The sequence below is a fragment of the Phoca vitulina genome, unplaced genomic scaffold (assembly GCF_004348235.1).
Source record: "Phoca vitulina isolate PV1807 unplaced genomic scaffold, GSC_HSeal_1.0 scaffold75, whole genome shotgun sequence".
In the NCBI taxonomy this organism is placed as follows: domain Eukaryota; kingdom Metazoa; phylum Chordata; class Mammalia; order Carnivora; family Phocidae; genus Phoca; species Phoca vitulina.
This window is the reverse complement of record NW_022589778.1, coordinates 6,279,127-6,300,029: the sequence shown is the minus strand read 5'-3', so window position 1 is coordinate 6,300,029 and position 20,903 is coordinate 6,279,127. Positions and strand designations below refer to the sequence as shown.

General features: G+C 41.4%; 1 long non-coding RNA gene across 1 annotated transcript in view; it reads left to right on the top strand.

The window, feature by feature from the left end:
* Nucleotides 1–15,376, top strand: part of LOC116625222 — an 83,743-nt gene extending 68,367 nt beyond the window's left edge. The window contains exons 4-8 of the long non-coding RNA XR_004298031.1: nt 8,889–9,053; nt 13,296–13,374; nt 13,479–13,656; nt 14,184–14,362; nt 14,816–15,376. This is a non-coding gene — a long non-coding RNA (uncharacterized LOC116625222). The remainder of the gene's footprint in view (nt 1–8,888; nt 9,054–13,295; nt 13,375–13,478; nt 13,657–14,183; nt 14,363–14,815) is intronic.
* Nucleotides 15,377–20,903: the final 5,527 nt, after the last annotated feature.

Here is a 20,903-nt window from a genome sequence, read left to right as displayed (position 1 = left end):
AGGTTAAGAAACTTTCCCAGATTGGTAAATAGCAATGACAGGATATGAACCAAGGGAATTGTCTTATCAGAACCTGTATGCTAAGACAGTTTGGATTTTAACCTGAAGGCTATTGGAAGCCACTAAAGAATTTTTTAAATTGGGCAGTCTTAAACCTGTTCTTTCGAAAGCAGTATGGCATATGGATCAGGGGCTCTAATCCATGTGAGAAATATTGAGATAGCTGATGTATTGCAGACACAGGTAGTGTGGGAAAGGTGGAGGAGGTCCAAAGAAGCAAGTGGCAATCATCCTTGGTTCCTGATTGGATGTGGAGAGAAAGGGCGGGAGCTCCTCCAGCCTTTAGTCAGCTCTGGTGCAGGCACCAGCATGCGCGATATTACCCAGGGCTCCGAGTGGAGAAAGAAAACAACCCCAGGGTGTCTTCTAACTTAACGCATATTTCCTAAGCCCTTGCACTCTCAGTCTAGACTAAAAACAAACAAAACAGACTCCTCTTGAAGCTCTCAGATCTCGTACCTTGCTATTGTAGCTTTCAAATTCTGGGCTGCCCTTCCTTTCCCACACCCCAAGCCCTCGTACCGGGGATGACAATGATCGTTTGTGTGTGCTCGGTGATTGTTCCTTCCACATCAGGGGCCTTGGGAGGATGATCTAAGGCTGCTTTCTGCTGTCCTTGTTTCCTCCACCCAGCACTGGAACTACACATACAGTTTGTTGGTTCTTGTAAAGGATGACCGACAGGGGCTCAGATAGGGTCTTCAGGCAGCCTGGGGAGGGAGGGTCTCCGTCTGAGGTCCTTATTAACTGTGTCATTTAGTTTCATGGTAAAGTTCCTTGGGGGGGGGGGCAGTATGTGCTTTAAAGGACAGAGAAAGAATGAGATGTCATGAGATACAGCATTCCATATCTCTGATTAGGCACTTGAATCTATTGCCGGGTCAAGGTCAGAGGCACCAACTGGCCCTTGATAGGAAAGTTAACTAAAACAAGCAAAACTAAACCAACAGACAACCCCCCAAACCTAGTTTTTCTGACTATGAAAATATTTATCTTTTCAAATTATTTTGTCTAAACTGGAATAATTTCTGAGATTAAAAAAAATGGCCGTGACCTTGTCTGATGGATGTATTTATTTACTGTTATTTGTTTGTGCTTTCTATCTCTTTCTTTCTCTGTTTTCTTTAGAAAAGGGTTAATTTTTGAAAAATAACTTTAATCTGATACTACATTTTGAGTAAATTCCTGCCTCTCCCAATGGACTATGGAGGTTGACATTTGATCAAACAGCTTTTGTCCACTGACCGTTGCCTTTAGATATAGCGGGTGCTCCATTTAACTCAGTGTTTCAGACAATAAATCACTTGAGAAGAGGGTATCACTCTAGTTGTTTGGACTCTGTGCGCATTGCTTGGTCATTCAGTAGACAGTCATTAACTTCACCTTTTGCTGTCAGTCTCTGAAGTTATAAGCTGGTTAAGTTATGCCAATGCATAAGGTCACTGGATGCTCACATAGTTTGGTCACAGTGCCGTGTTAGGATCTTAGATCTAGCTCCCTTTAATAAACAGGGAGGCTTACACTTGGCTTTGTCTACTGACTTACTCCTTTAGAGAAATTATCCACTATACTTTGATTACAATTCAAGTTTTTCATTGATAAGTAACAAAAAAGAGTTATTTTATAATTTAGAAATTTCCCCTAAAATGGGAATTTCCAGTGAAACTCATTAAATTGGTGGATGGTAGTGAGTGAGTAACGGATGAGGTCATACTTTCTTGTTATGAGCTGCTACAAACACTGCGGAGTGGCAACAAGTTATGATATAAAAGTTAGAGAGGGGTCTGGTTTCTTTTTAGAGGTGTTTTTGCTTGTTCAAAAAGCTCCCAAACCATTAAACATCAGACCCTCCCCCCCCCCAAAAGGCATAGTTTGATAATCTAGGCTACATTTTCATTAATTAAACCTTGCTTTAGGGGATGAATATTTTTTTTTCCCCAGAAGGAACCTTCTTGTTTGGGACAGCTTCAGCAATTTAGCCACATTTTCCAGCATATAGAGCAAATAAGAGGCAATCATTTGTCGGTCATAAAGATAAGCCAAGGAGTGGAAATATTTTTTGTAGGTCACGTCACCTGACAGAAACTTTGGACTGATCCTTTCCTGGTTCAAGAGTTCAGCCGTAAGACCTACTTTCCCTATCAGCTGGGCTCAAGCTGATAAAGTTCCGAAGTAAGCAAAGGTTCTTTATGAGCTTTCATTTAATTGTCTTGTGACAAAAGGGTTGAGGGGCATTGTCTTTATCCAGTTACTTCTGGTTGATACGTTCTTTTTTTGAATAAGTCACTGTCTCCCATGATTGGACAGGGTAAATGGAGTTTGATTAAACACTTTGCATCAAATTTCTAGTGCCTAGTACAGAGTCTTCATCCCCGGGAGTACTTATTGAAGGAATAATTGTGAACTTAGCCTTAGATAGGTGATTGGCTTGGGATAACCATGACTCAAGAGAAAACTAATCACGTAAGAGCAAGTATTGTATTGTAAGCCCATCAAGTGCATTAGATGCAGGTGATAGAAATGAGAATGAGCTTGAGATAGAAATTTCCCTGAAATTGCATATGACATATTTTCTGCTATGAGAATTAACTGAGTCTATCTTCTTCCCAGGAATTTGTCCCCAGAAGAGTTCATTCAGAGGTGTCACTCAAAAAGTGGTGTGTTAGGCCTACATCCATGGGGAGCTTCAAAGGATTCCAGCTTCTCTACTCCTTTGAAAGGAAACCAGTGCTGAATTTTCCATACCTGATCTCACTCACTTTCCCTTCTAGTCCCATCTTCCCTTCTAATTGGTCTGTGAACACCCAATAGCAGGACATTTTCTGCAGCTTCCATCCTAACTTCTGTACTAGTCCTGACCCCACCACAAAGTCACTGTTGACCTTGAAGAGTCCAAATAACCTCCCTGAGCTTTTCCTTCTTCAGCTGTAAACTAAATAGTTGAATGAGATGATGGCCAGGGTGCTTTATGAATTCCACAATTCTCTTATTTTGTGAATAGACCCTAGTTAGAATAGCTTGAAGCTGATACTTGATCCATTGTTTATTATTTTCTCTACTAAGATGCCATATTAATCAATTGTTTTTCTTTAAATGTTGGGCTAATTATGTGATATCAGGTAACTAAACACCTTAACACCTTAGATTCATTAGTATGGCTATCCACTGGGTGCCTGATACTAACCAAGTAAATTCTTGTCTGTGGCTGTGAATCTGAGAATCTCTTCTGGTACTATCCCTTAGGTGAGTGGAGGTTGAAAACCACGAAGTTCCCATCTCTAATAGGGCTGTGGTTCTAACAGATTTTCGGGCATCTTGGACTATATGGTGTACACAGATGAAGACATACTTTTTGGTATTTTCTTCTTCTAGGTGGTACAATTATCTGCATGTGATAATATTAGTATTATGGCTCATATCATTTCTTAAGAGCTTACTATATGCTGGACCCTGTTTTTAAACATCTGTTTAATCATCTCAAAATGTGGTAGTTAGTTATTATAATAATTATTTTTGTTTTAAAATTATCGTATATAAGTGAATTCAATATATATGCATGGAATTAGGAAACACCCTATATAATAAACACCTCTCAGTTTAAGAAATTCAACTTTCTTAGTCCTTAGATGTCTTTGTGTGTCCTCTCCAGTCACACCCCCCCACCTCTAGAAGTAGCCACTATCCTAAATTTTGTGTAAATCATTACCTATTTTCCTTTAGTTTTGCCATCTCTGTATGTATCTCTAGATAATACATGGTTTAGTTATACTTGTATTTGAACTTGATGTGAATGGAATCTTATAGTATGAGTTCTTCTAGAACTTACCAGTTTCCCAATATTTTATTTTGAGATTTATCATTATTGACATGTTTAGCTGTAGTTTATGTAGTTTATATGTAGTTTATGTAGTTCATACATTACATAGTTTATAATATTCCATTGCATGACTTTGCTATAATTTATTCTACCATTGGTAGATGTTTGGGTTGTTTTCATTTTACTTATTTTTGCTGTTATGAACGATGTGGCCTTGGGTATTTTTATACTATACAATGATAGATATTTTTAAGGGAAAACAAAATTAAATTTCTCTGTTGTGTGAGTCACATCTCTGTTGGTTACAAGTGACTAAACCCATCTTGAACTAGTTTAGGTAAAATGAGAAATGCTGAACAATCAAACTATGGGAACTATAGGGGTACAGATGGACTTCCTGAAAAGCTGAAATAAGGGGTCAAAAACTCCCTCCAGGATCTCCCTCCAGCTCTTGCTTCTGCTTCCCTCTCTGAGTTGACTTTCTTCTCTTTCACTGTAGATTGGCTTCTTCTAGGTGCAAGAAACATTGCTGTCAACATTTCCTGAGTTCTACATCAAAAAGATCTCATACAAGCCTTTGGACCTAATGTAGCATCAAATATGCAAATGAATAACTTCTGACCCGGACTATTCTCACCTCCACCCCCACCATCGTAACCACTTCTGTCACAACTTATTCTCCGAAACTTCCCTTTTAAGTCTTAAAACTCTTCGAACTTCTTCTTTTATCATCACCCATTACCCTTCCTCTTACTATTAGATCAAATTAGCCTAAATGCATCAAATGGCCTAATTCTTCCTGTCCCTCAAGTAGATCCCTACCTGGATCACTGTGTTAGTTCAGGTCTTCTGAGAAGCAGATGCCATGATGAGAATAGACATGTGAGAAATTTGTTGAGGAAAACCTTGTGGGAGAAAAATGGGGAGGGCACTGGAGGAGGCTGGGAGAGCTGTCAGACCACTATGCAGGACTGATCCCTGTGAAGGAGAGAGGGAAAGAAGGCAAGGAAGAAACGCCTTAAGATTTCAATTCTGGGGTCGCCTGGGTGGCTCAGTCGGTAATGCATCTGACTCTTGATTTCAGCTCAGGTCATGATCTCAGGGTCGTGCTGAACAGGGACTCTGCTTGAGATTCTCTCTCTCCCTCTCTTTGCACGCCCCCCCGGCCCCACTCTCTCTTTCTCTAAAATAAATAAATAATATCTTAAAATTTTTTTTTTCCCTCAGATTTCAATTCTGAGGAAGTTTTGGCAAGGCTAATTTGGAGTTCTCAAGCCGATGCTGCCCATTAGAGGAGTCCTGCGTCTTTCAGGAACAGGCCTGCCTTAAGTGGCCGTGCTCTGCTTAGTCATGGCTGGGAGCCGCCACAGAAAACATGGACTCAGAGCAAATGTGGTGATGGATTTCAGAGGGCAGCAGCTGGGACCATTGGTCTATTCTGCTTCCCACAGTGGCCACCATAATTACTATCCCAGCAATCTTTTTTGGTACATTCATGGGATAATGGTCTTCTTTTTTATGCCTTCAAATGCCAGGTCATTGAAAGGGCTGATTATTCAAATTCATGTGGCATCTCTGACTGCATACTTTCTGTTCATCACATTTTATTTTATTTTAAAATGCTTTTACTAATTAACTCAATTCACCCTTACCATCCTAGTTGTTTCTTTTGTCTTCTTCCTATAAATATTATTATTGTAATGCATGCATGATGGCTTGGATCCTGATTCTCCAATCCTCACTGAACAGCCCATAGTAATGACCAATTCCTAACTGCAGAAATGTATTAGACAAAGAAAATGTTATTGCTAAAACCAAGGTTTGGACCCCAAATGCTTTTGTGATTTTTCTCAAAGGATCAAATGGACAACTCATCTGAGTCACAAGGACTCCTTTTTCTTAGTGGGTTGATGTTGGACTGGAAGAAGATTTACATCATGTTGTTTATGACTCCTTTAGAGTGGTTCCTGCTTTTTCTTTTAAGTGGGAGGGAGAGTGGGGAAGACATCCCTTGGAGTGACCATATACTATACAAATGGAAAGGGAGCATGAATAATACTGCCATGACAACATAGTCATAACCAGGATGGTCCTGGGAAAAGTGCATTATATGCTCACTCTAGGCTCTCTCCTCCCAAGAGCAAGGAGAGCTTGTCCCTCTCATCTCACCAAGCACATGGAAAGAAAGAGAGCTGTGAAATACTTTAAAAGCGATGTCTGAAAAGAGAGGGATGCAGAAAGATATAACTTTTAGTCTCTTTCCTTCTCAAAACTTGACACCCCTTAGGACTCAAGGTTCACTTTGGTGTCTTTATTCCCGAGTTCTTCCACGCTGGGGTGAAGATGGGGTGAGGATAACAAAGGATAGGTAAGGGCTGTTCTCCCTTCAAGACTCCTCCAGAATTATTTCTAGATGATTATCAGCTTGGATCATATGTACCTGGGGATTCTCAGTGGTTTTCCAGAGTAAATAGGACACATCTTCTTGGAGGGCATATTTTTTCTAACAATTTGAGGGGAAATTTCTTCTATGCTAAATCAAACCCAGATATGTGATTATTAGAATGCAAAATTCATCTGGATTTTATTTTATTTTAAAAGATTTTATTTATTTATTCATGAGAGACAGAGAGAGAGAGGCAGAGGCAGAGGGAGAAGCAGGCTCCCTGCAGAGCAGGGAACCCGATGTAGGACTCGATCCCAGGACCCTGGGATCATGACCCGAGCTGAAGGCAGACGTTTAACCGACTGAGCCACCCAGGCGCCCTCATCTGGATTTTAAAAACATAATGTATGACTTCAAAGATATATTGTCTTTGGGGGCCATTTTATACTCCTGGTCTGATCCCCTTCTAAATGTTATTATTCACTATTCTAAACTATTAGTTGTATTTTGTTGGAAAAGTTTGAAAAGAACTACTACCCGAGAAATTAGAGTGTGTCATCAACATTCTCTTAGCTCTTTTGTCTCTTTCCAAAATTGGATGGAATGACATTGGACATTACCAGCTTTTTACTGTTGTGACAACTGTCTGAGGATATCGTTGTAATTGATAATTCAGACTGGATTACCCAATGTGTAATAAGACTCAAGGCAACCAGAACTCCCCATGATAAATGGAGATGAGCTTTAAGTAGGTATGGAGATGAGCCAGGGTTTCTTCCTTCAACTGTATTTATTGAGTGCCGCCTATGTGTTGAGAGCTGTTCTGGAAACTGTGATAAAGCAGTGAACAAGACAGATAAAGGCTTTCTTCTCCTGAAGTATAGCAGACCTGACAGAAAATGGATATTGACAAAAACTAATAAATAAGGAAACAAATTAAAGCATTCCAATCGTGCTTTAACTGCTGGGGAGAACACAAAGCAGGAAAGTAGTTACAACCTGTTTGGTGTGGGAGACATTGATGGCTTCTGTGAGGAAGTGACATTTGACCTTAGAACTAAATAGGGAGAAGGAGGCAGTCAGATGAAAATGAGGGAAGACTCTTTCAGGAAGTAGCAATGGCAAGTGCAAAGAACCTCAGACAGCCTGGCCCTTTTGAGGAACAGAGAGAAAGCCAGTGTGTGGGCCACAGTGGAGGAGGGAGAGATTGGTTGGAGAGAAAGGCAGGGAATAAGCCATATGGGGATCTATAGGTCATGAAAAGGAGTTTGGCTAATATTCTAACTATAATCAGAAGTTACTAGAGGGTCTTAAGCTGGGGAATGTCCAGATTTAACCAAATAGTAAAACCATCTCTTCCTGAATAACTTGGCTAAAAAGGGTATGATGGCTATGGATATGCATGGAGATTAAGCAAAACATGGAAGAAGGGCCTCAATGAAACTGGACCTCACTTAAATATGAGAGGACAAAATGGTGGCTGTCAGTGTTAAAAGGATTTAAGGATCATGGTATTTATTTATTTGTTTATTTATTTATTTATTTATTTAAAGATTTTATTTATTTATTTGATAGAGAGAGACACAGCAAGAGAGGGAACACAAGCAGGAGGAGTGGGAGAGGGAGAAGCAGGCTTCCCACTGAGCAGGGAGCCCCGTGCGGGGCTTGATCCCAGGATCCTGGGATCATGACCTGAGCCGAAGGCAGACACTTAATGACTGAGCCACCCAGGCGCCCCTAGGATCATGACTTTTAATAATGAATGGAAGTTTCAATTTTTTATGAAGAAAAATGTTTTGTCTGTTATATATTCAGAAGGAATTCCCATTCAAAATAACTGAAAAAAGGGGCACCTGGGTATCTCAATCGGTTAAATGTCTGCCTTCAGCCCAGGTCATGATCTCCAGGTTCTGGGATCGAGTCCGCATCAGGCTTCCTGCCTAGCAGGGAGTCCGCTTCTCTCTTTCTCTCTCCCTCTGCCCCTCCCCACCACTTGTTCTTACAACAATAAGCCTTTTAAGACACATATAGGAAATTTGTATATCTAGAGCTTGATTTTTACAAAGTTCCAACTTCATTATATATAATATGCTATGAAATTTTGTTTATAATTTAACCTACTTGAGTCAAAAAACACAAGAAGTTTAAGAAATACAAATAACATTTAAATTGACCCTTTAAGTAGTTTTAAAGTCATGTATGAGCACAGTGTTTTTTGGATATGACAACCCCTCCACCCCAGGACGTTGAAATGACGGGGGGACCTCAACCTGGAATGAAAACGGCGCCATCATGTTTCCAAGGAAAGTGCAGTGAGATAGGAAAAACAAAAACAAAAATCACCAACTCATTTGGAAGCTGATGAAAGGCAGAGAAGAGTTTGCACATCTCAGCCCGATTTGCCTTGGCATGTGAATCATTTAACAGGAAAAAACACGGGACTGACTCAGCTTGAGCAGGCTCTTATTGTCCCTGCTGAGGTCCTCATTTGGTGTGGCCCCCGCCACTCTCCTCAGACCTTGCTTCCCTCCTCTTTTCTCACTGTAGGGAAACAGGAAGTCATGTTTATTAATAAGACTGCCTGGGATCACACCCAACGCAATGTCAAATCTTTACCTCTTCCAGGCTTGGGAAGAGGTGCAATGATCAAGGACAAGCTTCTGGTTAGAGTGAGAAGCAAGGCCAGAACTCCGAAAAATCAACCAACAACCGTCGTTGACACCGGCCCCTAGAGTGACCTAGAGCATATCTGCCTGCATGAGATCTCATCAATTCCCACTGAACCCTCTGGTGAGGATTTGTCCCTTATAAGAGTGAGGCGACTGGAGCCTCAACAGGAAAAGGAGCTTGCCCAAGATTACAGGGTGAGCGGCACTGGGATCCAGACCTTCTGACCCCTAACTAGGGCTGTGCCATTTGTCATGCCTCCTTGGCAGATGGTTCTAACACAGGGAAGCATTACCCAGGGTGGGGTCTCCTAGGTGCCTTGTTATAAGCCCTTATCCCCCTTTGTCTTTCAGTTGTATCTTGTAGCCACCTACAATTAGCTCCTATAATGGGATCCTCCCTTGTGTGACATAAATTGAGCTGCATTAAACTTGGAAATAAGGAGAGAGAGAGAAAGAGAGACAGAGAAAGAGAGAGAGAGACTCATATGTTTCTCACTCCACCCTACTTCACTTCCTCTCAACAGGGAGAAAGTACCTAAAGAAGATTATTACTATGAGGGGCATAATGAGCTAAATGGGTGTTACCCAGTCTGAAAAATCTTAGCGATGTCAATAAGCCACTTGAGACAACAAGGCACCTGTTGTTCTGTCCTCATTCCTTATCGGTTCTTGGCTTTGGGAAGAGGAACTTTCTGGAAGGAGAAGGACCTTTGTGGAGTCAGGAGGGGAAGGTTTATGAACTCTAGGCTCTGAAACAAACCAGTGACAAGTTGTTCCAGGGGCTGACAGTTTTCTTTTTACCTTTCCTTTCTAACAACTATTCATCTCATTGTCAGAGACTTCCAGTAAAAGTCATAGTAATAATCAAATGTAATCCCCTAAGTACACTTACCACCAGTTAGCTCCAGCCATGCCAAAAAGTCTCAGTGTAATTCCAACTCAGGTGTTGCGTGTGATCAATCCAACAGGTAAGCGAAGAAGTGAACCTACGGAGGAAATTCATGTGATCTCCGTGGCTTGGGTTTGCTTAGCATATGCAGATCTTGTTCATTTTCATAACAGTAACTGCTTAGTACAGGGTTGTTTAAATGGATTGGGAAATCTCATGAAAACTATTAAACTAAACAGTTCCTGTTTATGGGCAGGCACCTAAGTAACTTGCCATTTTCCAGAGGCAATCAGAAACTTGCTTTGCGAAAGCATGGGCGTTGGAGTTTGGCTGCTGGGGTGTGGATCCTCATGCTACCATTGTTTTGTTCTCTGACAATAGGAAAGTTACATAACATTTTTGTGCCTCAGCTTCCTCATTAAATATGGGTATAACTATTGTGCCTACTTCACAGGATTATCTGTGAGGCCCAAATGCTATAATATATAGTGTACCATGCCTGGCATCTAGTAACTGTCTATTGAAATGACAATGAAGATAATGTAGATGTGTCTTAACATATAATTGTAATTTCACTTATTTAAGCCAAGTATTCTAGTTCAGTGGAGTTGGCCAAACACAGTGAAATCCTTGAGATCTCAAGACCGTGACTTCATTGCTCTCATTTTCATGCTACTTCCTTTAAGCAAGTCTGTTGACTGACTGGAGACTTTTTAGCAACGTATATTATGCTGACTTCACCTTCATGTGCCCTCAGGGCTAGCAGCCATCAAATCAGGGAGCAAAGAAGCGTGTTGGTGGGAAATAAATGAGGAAGAACAAGAACAAAAAAGTGGCCTGAGCTCACTCAATGACAATATTTATTGTATGGAACAATGATCATGCTTCAGACGTGTTTGTTCTCTGTTATTCTGTAAATATGGAAGAAATGTCATTGCTCAATAGCTGTCTCGATCACTTACCTGATAGACTTGTGAGGTAGAGCCGTCTCTGGGTGCCTTCAAAATACAGTGATATTTTTGCTTTGAAGCTTTTATGAGGAGCGCCAGATTGGGTCAGTCATGGAGTGAAAAATAGCACCACCTATTGGCTAGTTGTGTATAACAAAATACCTCATCATGTTGTTGGCACCATTTATGGAGAATTTTCCACGGGCTTGAGATTTAGTGGAGAAGTTAAAATGACAACCAACACCCCAATCCTAGTAGATTGCAAATCTCTGCGAGGCAGCATGGAACTTTAGCATGAGCTCGAGCTTCGGGCTGGGTCAGACTTCCGTCTTGGTTTTAAAGTCAGTAGCTGTGTGACTTTGGCACTCCTGTTGAACTTCTCTGAGGAAATTACCTCAGAAATATGGGTAATAAAACCTTCCACCTAGGTTGTTGTGAGGACGCCATGGGACCGACATTCTGATGAGCTGTAGTGTAGTGTAGTATAGTGTAGATGCTCCATAAATATGATTGCCTTGTTTTATTCTTTGCATGTCTCTTTCTTTCCAGTCTCTTGGTGCCATTTGGGAGTCCAGATTTACAGGCCTGAATTATTTTGCAGATAGCAAGTCAGATACTGGAGGAGGCATAAGCTATTTGAGGACTTTGGCTCTTTCTGCTAAATGGAGGCCCAGGCCAGAGTCAGTATTTCTGCTTTGCAGCACATTGGCCGGCTGTGCCAGCAGGTCGGATATGCTGAGAGCAGGGGATACCAGTGAGTGCTTCCCAGTGACCCGCTGCGTATGGATGTGCTTCGAAAAGTGGCAAGGGCTCTAGGATCATACCGTCATCACTACCATTGTTGTCAGCATTTATCCTTTTTCCTTTTCATTTCACAGATTAGGAAACTGAGACATGGGAAGACGAGGGTGATTTTCCCTGAGCACATACATCAGTATCCTCCTCCTCATCATAGCAGCAAACATAGTGCTTGCCTCATGTCAACTACCGACCTAGGCACTTTACATGCATTACCGGTAATCACATAATCTTCGGAACAACCTTATGAAGTGGTTTCTATTATCCCTGTCTTATAGATGAAGACACAGAAGCTCAGAGAGGACACACAGCTGTTCAGTGACTGGGATTTGAGCCCTAGCTCAATCCTGACTCTAGAGTAGTCACTTTGGCAACTATGTTATACACATACACAGGAAAATAAAACCGAGATCAGAGGATGAACACAGTTCTCTCTCAAACAAAACACCAGCATTTCAGCAACAACGGAAAGGACTACATTCACAATTATGTGGCTCCTGGTCACTGCTGAGATATATAAGCAGAGGCGGCATTACTGATAACATTGTAAAGGGAAACAAAGCAAACTGCACAACAAGAAATATTAGACCATGTTCCCACTTCATAAAACTTATATATAATATATGCACACAAAATACACCGAACAAACTCATAAACACTTGCCGTATATAGTCATTTTTTTTAATTTTTAAGGAACATATATTAAATAATTTAGGACAACCTACAGTAATTTTTTTTTTAATTTGGAAAAGCTTAGGAAGATTAATTACATTTTCTGAGGTCCCCACTAAAAGCCAAGATTTGAATCCATCTCTGTCTGACTTGAAGTCTAGTCTTTATTTCAGAAAACAACGATCCCACTTTTTAGGGGATTAAGAAGGGAATCAGTAAACAAAACCTGGAAGTAGTAGGCATAGAATACTAAGTTGTAGGAGATAAGAAGCTTCTAAAGTAGCAAAGAGCAGATTTGGGGAGTATGACTCGATAGTGACAAAGGGCACAGTTAAGTCCGTTGGAGCTAAATGGTGACAAAGCAGGGTTGTTGAAGACGGATGACCACACCTTGGCAAGTACAGATGTGGAATCAAGATAGAGTTGCTGCCTCTCTCTTTTAAAAGCCCTCTGTAACTGACAAATATGCTCCTAAGCCAATACTATGCTTATTTCTGTCTTTTAAGCTATTTTGATTTTTTAAGTCACTTTTTATCCTTTCTCAATATTTGTCCTTTGGGGATGAAATTTCCTTCTTTATTTTCCCATGTAAGCTAGAAGTCATATTTGTTTTTGGGAATAGATTCTGCGGTCCTGGCTACTTGGGTATGGCATGGAGTCTAGCCACGTTTAGGGCCAGCGGTGGTCTTAGCTGACTTAGAACCTGATAACATTATTTATACAAGTGTAGTCTGCCTCCAAGATAGAGGGGGGTGTTTTATGACCACAGGCTTTATGAGTTGTAGCTATAAAATAATCAATCTTTTAAAGCAAACAGAGCACAATGTCTATTTCCAAATGTGAATTGTCCTTCAGAGCTGTGACCCTTGGAAACTTTTCACACATATTGGCATAAAACATATTTAAACTTTTCAGTGGAAACATCTTTCAGACCCAGTTTATCTCTCTCTCTCTCTCTCTCTCTCTCTCTCTCACACACACATTATTTTAAAGTACACTTTATTTTTTAACAGAAAATGCTTTATCTTGCTTGATAACCAATTTTATTTCCCAGAGGGACTGGCTGTGACTATCTCTTGGCGATCCGAAAAATCAGATCCATCATTAAAAGACAGAGTGTTACCACTGAAGAGGTAAAAAAAAAATGGGGTGCTGATTCTGAAGACCCTACCCAGGGAAGAACAGCAAAGTATTTGGAGTATGGGCTGGGACAACTGAATGATTTGCTTATCGTTAGCCAGGAGCTGGAGAGAGGTGGACATGTGGCTCCTGGACTGAGTTGAGAGATACCACGCAAGAAAAGAAGAGGAGCCCGAGAGATTTCTGCAAGTTCTGATGGATATAGCAGCTTCACTTATGGGGAAACAGACTGGGCTAAGACAGGAAGGACCCCTTCAGGATGCAGATTATGGCTGGTACTTTCACCGTTCTTTTTCCTGATTCTTCCTTATTCTTTTTATTATCGTTTCACTTCGGTTAGATGTTGCTTAGTAAAGCTAAATCTCAACACATATCATTCCTAAAGAATTTTGGCGAGATTTCCAAAGAGTGTCCCAGAGGTTGTTCGTGTTTCATGACTTTCTGGTCTGATCTGAAGTCACCACCCATCTTGGAGTTTCAAGGGAGACATGGTGCGCAAGGTGTATGGAAAGGGGCAATCTTTAGGTAGCACTGGGCTTCCCTGTCTAGTTTCTGGATCAGAGAAGTGCAAATACTTTTCATGTGTATCCCACTTTTCATGTGTATCCTATGGACAGCGGAGCTGACTTGAGGAGCAGATGATCTTTCTCTTTCATCTCTAATAAATAATGGTGCTTAGAGCAACGTGGAAACAAATTCCACCACTGGGTATGGTGGAAAAAGCTGAGCCCTGTGGACTGTGTGGCTTCTGCTGTTGTCCACAGCATTTCCTCTCTTGTCTCAGACGTTCCTGCCTCCTCAGGTGGGAGCAGTTGCAGGTCCCGGGACATGTCTGGGTTCTCCCGCTCCGAGGATGAGGCGGCGGCCATGGTGGAGCAGTCTTTCTAGCAGGGATTCCACGATGCAGAAGGTCTATCTTTACCACGGAGTAAGCTGGGGCAACCAGTCTCAGCAACTAAGTGATTTCCTTGTTGATATGAGGTGAGGAAAAGATGAATAGCTTTGGGGAAAGAAACTGTGAGGCTAGAAAGGAAGAAGAAAAAGGAGTTAAGCATTGGGGAAGACATACAAGCTGGAAGAAATATCAAGGTAGACGAGTTGCTTTTTCAGTTTGACATGGAGACACGGTGAGATAATCTTTCCATCCTAAATTAGGAAAGCCCTGGTGTCTCTCCCGCCCCGGGGAGCACCAGCCATTATATTGAGCCCCTACATAAAGATAGCCAACTTACGTGCCCTAAATCCCATCCTGTGGTGAGAGGCCCGAAAATTCTAGGGGCCAGAGTCAATACCTGTAGCGTACACATAAGAGGTGGTGCCCTCAGATAGGATTAGGGCGTCTCGCCACCTTTGATTATGGGTGTTTCTCTGTAAATGTGGTATGGGATCCGACCAGTTCACCCGATTTTTTTTTTTTTTTTAACAAAACTGCAGGCCATCTTTGAGAAAAACTCAGCCTAAACAATGGAAATATATATATATTCATCTGCACATTGAATTCACATGGAGCAAAGCCAACACATACCATGGAGTGGTTCTGATAACCAGCAGTGGCTTGTCTTCTATTCCAAACCATTAGGATGATGATAATTATGGTCCGGCGAATGCTTGGTCTGGGTTGTTCCGTTTGTGGGTTTGTTTCTTCCTGTCCTCTGGTTTTGAGTCACCTGCTGATCTGTGTCAGTATCAGGGGGCTGGGGTCACATCATGCACTCTCCAGGTTTTACGGGTCACCTTCTTGAATCAAAGCTGATTTTCCACAAAAGAGGTTTCTGTCTCCGGCAATTGTTCAAAACTAACATCTTAAATGTAGATGCTTCAACTGTGTTTACGGGCATTGTGCAGGCTCTTACTTTTCTTAGCTTTGAATTCTTCAGATATGGGCTATGCTGGGGTGTGATTCCTGTGTTTTTCAAGGGTGATTTGCCAGTCGTCTTGACCAATGTGCATGCACAAGTTGCCTGTGACTGGGGCTGTGGTGGCAAGGGCTTTAGAGACGTGTGACTTTTAATTTTTATTTATTTTTAATTTTAATTTATTTAAATTCAATTAATTAACATACAGTGTATTATTGGTTTCCGAGGTGGACGTCAGTGATTCATCAGTTGCATATAACACCCAGTGCTCATCACATCACGTGCCCTCCTTAGTGCCCATCACCCAGTTACCCCAGCCCCCCACCGGCCTCCCCTCCAGGTTGTTTCCTGTAGTTAAGAGTCTCTTATGGTGTGTCTCCCTCTCTGATTTCGTCTTATTTTATTTTTCCCTCCCTTCCCCTATGATCCTCTGTTTTGTTTCTTAAATTTCACATATGAGTGAGACCATATAATTGTCTTTCTCTGATTGACTTATTTTGCTTAGCATAATATCCCCTAGTTCCACAAATCATCTTGACCAACATCTGTGCACAATTTGCCTGTGACTGGGGCTGTGGTGGCAAGGGCTTTAGAGATGTCCATGGCTTTTTTTTCTAAGATTTTATTTATTTATTTGACACAGAGAAAGAGAGAGAAAATGAGAGCACAAGCAGGGGGAGCAGCAGAAGGAGAGGGAGAAGCAGACTGCCCACCGAGCAAGGAGCCCAATGCAAGACTCGAACCCAGGACCCCAGGATCATGACCTGAGCCGAAGGCGGATGCCTAACCGACTGAGCCACCCAGGTGTCCCCGAGACATCTGTGACTTTTGATGGAAGGAAACAGTTTCCTACTGAGAGTCATTTAATCCTTAAATCCGTCTAGTCTGTCCGTGAGTCCCATGTTGCCTTTATGGTTGCTCAGCTCTGTTGAATACCATCCTCTTGCTATTTAGTGAAGATTCTGCTGTTTTTTGAAACCCTACAAGTGGGTCCATCTCTGTGTCTCTCTCTCTCTCTTACACATACAAATATAACAATGAGTGACTCATAAATATGAAAAGTAAAATTTTGAATTTTCACTCAGAAAAATCAACATTATTGGCAAGGAGCTGGTATCATATTTCTGAAGTGGAAATTCATGAAGAAAATAGATTCTTAAGCACTTACTAAGGCCAGGGACATTTTACCAGCATTTTCTCATTTAACTTCTGACAACTTTTAAAGACAGATTTGCCTTACTCTAGCGATGAAGCTCTCAGATGTGAAGTAGCTTGCCAAGGCCGCGGTAAGCGCAGGGCCCTGCTGCCTCTGACACCCGAGGTCCCACACTGTTAATTATTCTCTATCCTGGACTTGAGCTAATTTGCAGCTCTTTATTGCATTAAATTTATAATCCTGGTTTCATCATCGTAAAAACAATAATAATCACACAACATGACTATTATTTGCAGTGGCCTCTGGCCAAGGCTGTTTGATCCAGAGTCAAAACCTCATATTTGTATAGTGCTTTTACTTTGTCAAAATCTAATAGGGTGGTTTTCATATCTGAGGACAACCAAACCGATCTCTCTCTGTTTAGTATAGTGACATATCAAATTGTTAATTTCATATATTTGAGTCAGTTTCTAGACTTCTCATTCTCTGTGTCTTAGGAAGTTGGGAGCTTAAAAATGCTTTTGAAAAATGTCTTCTCCAAGGACAGGACATGGTTAGGTGTCCCTTTTAAAGGCAAAGCTTCTTAGTGAGAAAGTGGAGATAAGAATTCATGTCCCTAACTGAGAGTTTATTGTCCTTTTTAATAATGCCCTACAATCTGGTGTCTATTCTGTCTAAAGACATGGGATCCTTGTCTATTAATAGCCCTGCTATTAATAATGTGCAGTGACTGGCTAGGCCAAGATTTTACTGGTGTTTTGGAAAACTGAAAAGATTTCAGAGTTCTATCTTAGAAAGCCTTTGGAGTTTCTTCAACATGTTATATGATTAGCAACTGAAACTATGACAAGAAGGAAGGAGGGGCATCTGGGTGGTTCAGTCGGTTAAGTGTCTGCCTTCGGCTCAGGTCATGATCTCAGGGTCCCGGGATCAAGCCCCATGTCAGGCTCCCCCCTCGGCAGGGAGTCTGCTTCTCCCTCTCCCTATGTCCCTCCCCACCATTCATGCTCTCTCTTGCTCTCTCAAATAAATAAATAAAATCTTTAAAGAAAATAAATAAAAATAAAATAAAATATATTAAAAAAAAGAAGGAAGGAAATGAACATGCATTGAGAATCTATTATTTGCCAGACATATGAGTAGGCACTTTTCCTATAATAACCTTGTGAAGCTGATATGAACTCCACTTTGCAGGGGATGAAAGGTCAGAGAAATTAGTCATTTCCCCCAAGTTGAACCCTAAGAGGGTTTGAAGGTAGTCTGTGCAATGCCAAAGACTTTACCCTTTTTATTTCTTTGCTTCCATGTAGTTTGAAAAATCAAATATATAGCATTTCATGTGTGGGCCACCTCAACAAGAGAACTGGGCACTCACTAAAGTAACTCACACTAAAAATAACCACCCCTCTTCCACCCACGAGCTTCCCAAGGTTGCAAAGAGGAACACTGGAGGTCTGCTGAGCATAGGAATGCTTCCTACAGTAATCTGACATCAGAGGATGATCGTTTAGATGATTTTTTTTTCTTTTCTGAGTTTGTCTCTCTGATGTCATATACATTTTTGAAGTTTTTTTATGATGAAAATTTTCAAGCACACACCAAAGTAGAGAAAACAGAATGTGGAGAAACTGGGTGCCTAGACCTGGCTTCAGTAACTTCTGTTGTAATTGTATGCTCTATATCACACTGACATAAATTATGGTGTGTCTGCATTTGGTGGTGAGTAGATAATGAACCATATTCTTTTAGGCCCTCGTTCTTACCCCAGTACAGGATGGATATTTGTTCCTCCAATACAAAGTCTTAATGGATTATCAGTAATGACGTCTTAAAAAAGCATAGTGAGAGACAACAATAAATCAGCTATCAATATAAGGTACAGTAGGGATATAAATACTTCACTTTGAAGGCCAGGAGAAGAGTGTGAGGACTATGAGAATTAGGAGTGTGGGAACAAAGGGCCATTTGGAGCCATTCTTTTCCCGTGGGTGCACGTGTGTTGATTCCATTCAATGTTGGGAAGGGCATCGAAAGGGCACAACTATCAGGAAAAGATCCCTGGATTACCCGAGAGACGCAAGACGCAATTGTCCTTTGTTACGTGGGGTGTTTGCCTTTGGTATCATAGCTCATTTGCCTTGAGAGAAATGGAGAGTCAAGGAAAGAAATGTGTTATGCTGTCATTTTTCAGTTATCCACATAAATGTCTGGGAACAGGGGCATGGATTCTAGACGACGATAAAAAACATTTGTATTTGACTTTGGAGTGTGTTGCCATACTTACCTACGTTTGTCTGTGAGGTGTGTCCGTCCTGGAAATTCCCTTTAAAAGCCATAGAAGGCCATTCTGTGGCGGCCAGTCTCTGTTGGAGCTGCTTTCTTGTTCTACCAACCTGCAGCCCTACACCTCCCCCGCCCCCCTCTCGGTCTGTCCATCTCCTTCTCTGGTTTGACCCAAATGGTTGCAGAAGGTCCTGGTTCTTGTACTAGAAATACACATTTAAAATATTGACAAAATTGGAATTAGGCAGATGAGGTTCTCAGCGTGAAGCTGGGATTTTCCAAAACAATCCAGTTAACAGGCTTGAAAGCGTTTGTCAAGTCTGTTCTCAGATACAGTTACTGAAGACTTTGGACATCATAGACCTTCTGCCCATTCTCCTTGTCAACAGGGGTTCCAGCTCTATCAGCAACTTCCTCCCAGCTCCAGTTTTCACATGATAATGTGTCTATTTCACCCGCTGGGTTCTGTCTGCTGGCCCCTCCCACCCTGGTACTGGGAAGGTTTTTTTTTTTTTCCTGATATTGTCCTCACAACAAATTGTCGGAAGAGAAGATAAGGTTTTCTCTAACAGCAACAACCTAGGACACTGCACAGGTGTTTCTGTTTATGCATGTCATGCAGGGAGGGAAAAAAAAAAAACTTGTTCTAATCTGCCTATGAATTCAGAATCCAAACCCAAACAAATTAGTCCTTTACTTCACTGTGTAGACCGGGCATGCTTTTATTTGAGGACTCAAGCTATTAAAAAAGCAAAGCACAGGACTTACGGACACAGAGATTTTCCCATCCCGAATCACCTGGGACTGTTTTTATTTCACTGCCTCTGTTTCTTTGCTGCGTGAGTGCGTGTGCTTTGCTGGATCATTTGTCCTGATTTTAGTTCAAATGTGCAGTCATCATACTTATGGGGTAATACAAAGTAATATAAGATACCTTGCTTTTGCATTGAAGAGAGTTGTCTCTGTGTGGGTGAAATAATAAATACGACAAGAATAATAAAAACCAGTATTTCTTAGGTGTTTACTCTCTACCAGCACTGTACAGAGTGCTTTACTTGCATTACCTCAGTCTATCCTCACAATATCCCTATTAGGTAAATTCCATTATAATCCTCACTTTACAGAAAGGGGCACTGAAGCTTAATGGAGTTAGTTGACCCACCTCACAGCAGTAAGAGCAGAGCTGGGGTTTGAGCACAGAGAGAATGACTCCAAAACACAAGCTCTGACACACACACACACACACACACACACACACACACACACACACACACAGAACAGCTGCTGAACATGGACCCAAGGCAAAATAGCCTTGAGCAGAGGAACCATGCATGAGAGTGAAGCTTGGGGATAAAGGTGGAGATGGGCATGAACCAGGCTGGTTGGGGTTGGTCAGGATGGGCTCAGGGGGCAAGATCAGTTTGAAGGAGGCAAAGGAGATAGGAAAATAGTGGTAGAGATGGGGGGAGGGGTCAGCGGATGAGGTAAGTAAAGGTAGCGGAGGAGATTTTAGGTCCAAAAAAGAAGTTGGGAACATTTGGGGACAGTGGAAACATCACTAGGCTACATGTCATTTAAGAAAAAATGGTGGTCTATTGCTTTGCTTTTTAATAGCAATGTGCCTATCATATAGACTAATGGGAAGCTATACAATCTACAGGTTTTAGAGGCTTCCATCTCCCTGTTGGGTTAGAATTGGGGTCTTACTTCTTTATCTGCTCTTTTGATGGGAGAAGTTTTCTTGAGATTTATTGAAGGAAGTGAAGCCCATGTATGCTTTTGAATTTGATGACTATTATTTATTGCCATATCTTACTATAAATTATTCTTTTTTTCAGTCTTATTTGAAACACATTAGGAATCTAATGTATAAAAGATAGTAACCATGAGGGGTGCCTGAGTGGCTCATTTGGTTAAGTGTCCGACTCTTGATTTTGGCTCAGGTCATGATCTCTGGGTCCTGGGATCTAGCCTTGCATCTGGCTCCATGCTCAGCTCAGAGTCTGCTTGGGATTCTCTCTCTCCCTCCCCCCGCTGCCCCTCCCCCCACTTGCACTCTCTCTCTCTCTCTCTCTCTCTCTCTCAATCAATCAATCAAATCTTTAAAAAAAGATAGTAACCTTGAAATATGAAGGTGTCCTCTATAGTGAGTCCTATAAGATTTTATGATTTAACATGTACTTAACATATTTGATCAAAGGGTTTATCTGCCATGGTTTTATTGGAG